Here is a 6,516-nt window from a genome sequence, read left to right on the forward strand (position 1 = left end):
ACGATATTAATTTTGTGGTCGTGTATGCAGATGGTGAACAGATACCAACCAAGCCTCTGCAACCAGACTTCAAGGCCGGACGCTGCGTGAGAGAATACATTAATCTGGTACAGACAGCTGGTAAACACATGAAAGTTCGTTCTCTGTTAATCGACCATGAGCATCTGCCAGGTCTACATCTAGCATCTGGCATAGAACAATGGAACCCCCAAGTAACCCTGAAAGTGCAGGTGCAGACCCTCATACAGACGTATATATGGAGAGAGTGAGAAGTTGGCAATGGGATTACCTAGTTTTCGGGGTTCGGTGTATTGTGAGGAATTTTGTTTTGTCAGTCTTGAGTGAATAAATTCAGCTTAGCAGGTTGCTGAAGCCGTACACAGGGGGATACAGCTAGTTCTCGATGACATTAACAGTAGGGTAGCCCCAGACAATTACGTTCAGTTACGTTTAGAAAGTTGTAATTTAACCAACCCTTTGTTTTTGGTAAGAAGAACTAGGGATGAGCTGTCTGCTGAAGATTTCTTAAACGAGACCTCAAAGCAGTTACAGAGTAATGGAGAGCTGCATGTCAATGGGACGTTGCGCATCATCGTGATGGTTGTAAAAAACATGGGCGGGGTGGCTGTAGAGTTTTAAATTCTAGCCTCAGTTGTCAAATCACCCATGAAGAGAGACCGTGTTGAGTAGACCTGACTTATACCGGTACCAATCTGTGTTTTGTGGGCGGGCTCTTGGCCGTCATGTCTGACTGCAAACCCACAGACCTGGATGGGGCAGACGGGACGAGAAAGTTGCACGAGAAACTGCGGTGGTCAGATCAAAAAAGGTTCTGCTCAGCACCGTTGCGGCATTTGAACAGCATTTAGGAGTCAACAGACGGGTGGTGCTTTATGTGGCAAAAGATGGGTGGGTTTTTTTAAAACGGGGGGGGCCCGGTGTACCCCAAGATTTTTTTCAACCCATTGCACGATGAGCATTACTATGGGGTTCTGGATGTGAAAAAGTTGTTCGGTGCGAAAAATTATTGTGAGTTTTGCCACACGGTGTATAGTCACGAGCACTCTTGCAGGTCTCGTTGCCACCTCTGCTTGAGTGTGATGGGCTTGGACAGTGTGGGCGTGCAGCGGAGGTGTCCTAGCTGTAGACTGTACTGTTGGTCCAAAGGGTATTTAGACAGACACGTCGACGGTGTATCGAAAAAACAAGTCGAACAGCTGTCTAAAACTTTATGTGATAAGGGTCAGTCTTACGGGGACAAGCGGCACAGGTGTAAAGGGAGGTGCTATAAGTAGTGTCCGGGTTTGATAACCGGTGATGTCGACAGCCACCTGTGCTTTATGGAGAGCATTAGAAAGCCCAAATCATCGGAAAAGTATATTTTTAACAATTTTGAATGCACGCAGGAGATGGGGTTGCATGTGCCCAATTACATTTTTGCTATGTCCCTAAAGCTGGGAAAATCCTGGGAATTTAAGGGCAGCAAGTGTCTTTTTACCTTTGTTAAGACCTTCATTGGCAAAAAGTTCCAGGACCACACGTTCCTAGTGCACAATTCCAAAGGTTACGATGCATACTTCAGCATTAGACAGTTGCTGAAGGAAAAGATGTGCATAGAACTGATCACTCAGGGTAGTAAACTAATGTGTGTGGAAGTTAAGGGCCTGGGCATTCGTTTTATAGACTCTTTAAACTTCTTGCCCATGAAGCTTAGCAAGCTCCCGCAGGTGATGGGTTTGAAGGTTGCAAAGGGTGTTTCCCACATTTTTAAAAACACTTTAGAAAACCAAAATTATGTGGGGCCTATGCCCGGGGTGGAGCACTATGGCGTAGACAGCATGATGCCCAGGGAGAAAGCAGAATTTCTTGACTGGTATCGGGACAACAGATATGAGACGTTTCACTTGCAGAAAGAGCTCAGGTATTACTGTCAGCAGGAGGTCAAAATTTTGACAGGGGCTTGCATCCTGTACAGAGAAGAAATCATGAAAATGACAGAGATGGGAGATATTGTCAAGAGAGGCCCTGGTAAATTCACAGAGGTAAAATTGTACATAGATACTTTCCGGTACATAACGCTGTCATCTGACTGCATGGCTATGTACAGGTTTATGTTTTTATAGCCTAACATAGTAGCTCATCTCCCTCCAGACAACTATCACAGGCAGAAAGAGAGATATTTGACCCTCTCTATTCAGTGGCTGAAAGAAAATATATAGATACGGAATGCTTTATAGGATGGGGAATTACAGGTAGGACCCTACTTTCTAGACGGTTATGCCACCGTTAATGGGGTATGCACGGCCTTTGAGTTTAATGGGTGTTTTTTCCAGGGCTGTGTCACCTGTTATTGTGGGAAAGCACGGAGCCCTATGGCAAGGACAACTTTTGGGTTTCTTTATTACAAGACGCAGCTCAAGACTGACTATCTGAAAAGACTTGGTTATGTAGTGAGGAGCCTCTGGGAGCACGAGGGGGGTGATGATAGAAACAGACAGGGCACGTACAGATTTCTTAAACAAAGCCCAGCTGCCTCAGCCTCTCGTGCCTAGGGATGCTCTTTCTGGGGGGAGGACGAACGCCATCCGTCTATATTACAAACCTAACCCCCGTGGAAAAAATCCACTGTTATGATTTTACCAGCTTGTACCCTTTCGTAAACAAAACCAAAGAATACCCTATCGGACACCCCGATATAGGTCATGATAAATTTGGACTCCTCGCAAATTATTTTGGAATTGCGAAAGTTAAAGGGTGCCCTCCAAGAGGCCTCTTTTTCCCGTTGTTACCTGTCAGAGTGAGCAGCAAACTTATGTTCCCGCTATGCCGAACCTGTGTGGAAACCGAGAAGTGGGAGACGTGCACCCATACTGACGAGGAGAGGGCCATCCTGGGGACTTGGTTCACGGTGGACTTGAACGCGGCCGTAGCTAAGGGGTACACAGTGGCTAAAATCTATGAAATCTGGCATTTTGAAGGAAAAGCTGAAAAACTCTTTTCAGAGCACATAAAATAACACCTCCTCCAAAAACAAGAGGCTTCCGGGTATCCCAGCTGGTGCACAGATGAAGAAAAACAAAATAAGTATGTTAATGATTTCTACAGAAAGAAAGCGTGAGTTAACGCCAACATGAGATCAAGTTGAACCCCACTAAGCGCCAAATGGCTAAACTGTTTTTAAATTCTCTGTAGGGTAAATTTGGCCAAAGAACAAACCTACCCAATACCAGCATCATGAGAGAACCTGATGAACTCTTTCAGTATCTGTTTCCTCCCAATTACGAGGTTTCATCCTGCAAGTTTATTGATGATGAACCAGAGTGTGTGTCTTGGAAGCATGCAAAAGATTTTCTGGGGAATTTTCTAAATCAGACTCTGTGTGAGAGTCACCATCACCCTGCAGCTCAGATTCCGCCTCCGCATTCTCAGACACACGAGCTGGATAGTCTCCAATAGGGGGCATCTCTTTTTGTTTTTTTCTCCTCATCACCTCTTTAGCCTTTTAAAAATATTTTACAGCGACCCTGGCAGCCGTCTGTTTATCCCCTGTGACGAAGCAGGACTGTTCTTAATGTTTCCTCTGAATATTGTGGGAGTGCCTCAGTTTCCCCTATGCAGTTCTTAAGTATCCAGGTGGTGGGATAAGGGTGTATGATCGTTGCAGAGCCCTAGAGGGCAGGTGTGTGCAGGGGTCTGGACATAGACAATGGCCGACACCCTGTTTCCTGGCAACTGATGGCCTGGCCCTTCCCCACTGCAAGGTGAGATCTAAAGGGGTTGGAGAACAAAGGAATCAGGTGACCTCCTGGCCCGGAAAAGGGACAAAGCCCGGAGGAAGAGGGGCTGGAGAGAGTTTCAGTTTAGGACTGGCTGGGGACATGGAGTGAAGTGCAGACGTGGTTGTCTGGCGCACTGCCTCCAAAATGGACCCGGCTGAGGGGTCCTGTTCTCTGCACCTACAAGCTCTGTTTTAGACCATGTTCCTGTCGTCTAATAAACCTTCCGTTTTACTGGCTGGCTGAGAGTCACATCTGACTGCAGAGTTTGGGGGCAGGACCCTCTGGCTTCCCCCAGACCCCGCCTGGGCGGACTCGCTGTGGGAAGCGCACGGAGGGGCAGAGGAGGCTGAATGCTCCGAGGTCAGACCCAGGAAGGGGGAAGCCGTGTGAGCTGTGGGTCCTGCAGACAGGCTGCTCACAGAAAGGAGACTTCCCCAGAGTCCTGCCTGGCTTCGTAGGGAGCAGTTCCACAGCATCGCCCGGGGACTCCATGACATCCCCCAAATGCTGTCCCCCCTTTTGTTTATGCCTTAGCTGATGTGTACCCTTGAGGATGATCCTTTTACCCAGACCCTTTTCCATGACTAGTCACACCTGCTCAGAGCCACCCTCTGGAAAAACTGAAGTATTTTTCAGAATGTCACCTGCAAGAGCTTTTTACATTTTGGATACAGTTTCCAGTCCTCGTCCTTTCTTTTAGAACCCCTGCGGACACAGCGCCCACCAGCTTTCTGAATGAAGCGTCATATTTTCCCAAACCTTTTTAGAATACCGAAGAGCTGTGCCGAGCTCCTTGTGTTGGGAGAATGATTCGTAATAATTTTCATATACTTCATAAGGAGATACCCCAGCATCGCAGGAGCTTTCAGTCCTTGGTTTTTTATTCACAACCCCCTAAAGCACGTGCTCCGGGTTAGTGAATGTGTGTGTTTTCCTTCACATTCACAACCCCTAAAGCACATGCTCCGGGTTTGGGAATGTGTGTGTTTTCAATCACAGTTTTCTCAGGGTTTGGTGTGGTGTTCACCGCTGAGGAACTGGAGTTGTGTTTGTGTGGTTGCTTTTTACCAGAGTCTTTTGTTTTGTCCTTGGGTTAGACGTACACGAGCTTTGGACTGCCCTGATGACTTGTCTGGGCTCTTGTGCTGTTTTGGGTTGGCTTTGTTGTTGTTAAAGGTCTCAGAGCAGATTTCTGGTTCTTTGGCAGTTCTGGTGAAGGTGCCCTGTTGCTCTGACTACAGCATTGTCAGGAGAGCTGCCCGTGCCTGATTATGAAAAACAGAGATGTTCCAATTTAGCATCAAATAAACATTTTACAAATCTTAATTTTACCATCTTTCTCACCCACACCTACGTATTTGCTTAAAATACATAACCTCATTAAATATCCAAACCAATAAGCAAAATATATTTACTGGGCTTCATCCATCCATCAGCCGTTGATGCTGGTGAATTTTCCTTTTCAGGAGTCTCTTTCCTTTTTCTTCTAAACTTGTTTACCCTCTGATCTAAGGACCTCTCATGTTTTGACCGTACCACGGAGCAGACAACATTATTATTATAAAACACATGAAACTGTCTTGTAAACTTAAAAAATAAAATACTCATTAGGGTGTTTTTCTATTTAAAAAGTCATAGCTTTAAAACAAAATAATCCATTTCAAGCTGTACAACAAACATAGGTTTTGGTTTATTTCTACCACTAGTGTTTCTCTAAAACCTAGACATTTTTAATACAAGCATATTTTTCCACCATGCACCCAAAAACAAAGTGTGCAATAAAATACTTTTTAAATCCCCCACCATAACTATGTCTTGCATACGCCCCCTGAATGACCAACAACAATGTAAACACTAATTAATTTTAAAACAACCCATTTTAAAAAACACATCACATTTTGCAGAGTAAAAAAACCCCTGTTCGTTTGAAACACATCAGACCAACAGTTTGCAACCATATACTTTAAAACCCCCCACAATATATCTTGCACAGATCTCAACTCACAATTTAAATTTTAAAACATTTTAAATTAAATTAAATTAAAAAACAATTAAAAAACATTTTAAAACATACACACGCTTTTAAAAGCCAATTGCAGAAAGTTACCTTCCACCACAGGATAAAGGGATGCTGGCACATGGTTATTCTGTTTTCCCCCCTGTGTATTTGGGCCTTTGGATTAAAGAAGAAGCAAAATGTTTAGTTAGTATTATTCCCCAGTTGCATCAAATCCCTATGCAATCTGTGTTATACCTGGAGTTTTTAATTTAACAATATTAAGCACAACTATAGTTAAAAATGGGGTTTTACCTGGCCCTGGTGAAAGGCAGCTTGAAGTTGCTATTTCCATGCTAAACAGATCACACTGCAATAAAGATAGGTACCATTATTTAGTAACAGGTTTCAGAGGGGTAGCCGTGTTAGTCTGTATCAGTAAAAACAACGAGGGTATTCCTGCTTACTGTATTTTCCACTCCATGCATCTGATGAAGTGGGCTGTATCCCATGAAAGCTTATGCCCAAATAAATTTGTTAATCTCTAAGATGCCACAAGGACTCCTTGTTGTTTTTATTATTTAGTAAGGACAGCATGGACAAAGAGTGACATTATATAATATATATTTTCCGACTTAAAAACAAGCATCATACATTGTTTTGCAGTCCAGCAGCTATTCTGTTCAAGATAGTTTCTGCTGAAAGAGGACAGTCTCCCAAAAAACTGAGGGTTTTATACCA

The 6,516-nt window shown here is 44.2% G+C and overlaps 1 long non-coding RNA gene across 1 annotated transcript; it reads right to left on the reverse strand.

Moving 5' to 3' along the window:
• Positions 1 to 4,630: 4,630 nt before the first annotated feature.
• Positions 4,631 to 6,129, reverse strand: LOC140898967 (uncharacterized). The gene is made up of 3 exons (XR_012155171.1): positions 6,091 to 6,129; positions 5,887 to 5,952; positions 4,631 to 5,044 (listed from the first exon to the last, which is right to left on the reverse strand). It is a non-coding gene; the product is annotated as an uncharacterized lncRNA (long non-coding RNA).
• Positions 6,130 to 6,516: the final 387 nt, after the last annotated feature.

The sequence above is a fragment of the Lepidochelys kempii genome, chromosome 15 (assembly GCF_965140265.1).
Source record: "Lepidochelys kempii isolate rLepKem1 chromosome 15, rLepKem1.hap2, whole genome shotgun sequence".
NCBI lineage: Eukaryota > Metazoa > Chordata > Testudines > Cheloniidae > Lepidochelys > Lepidochelys kempii.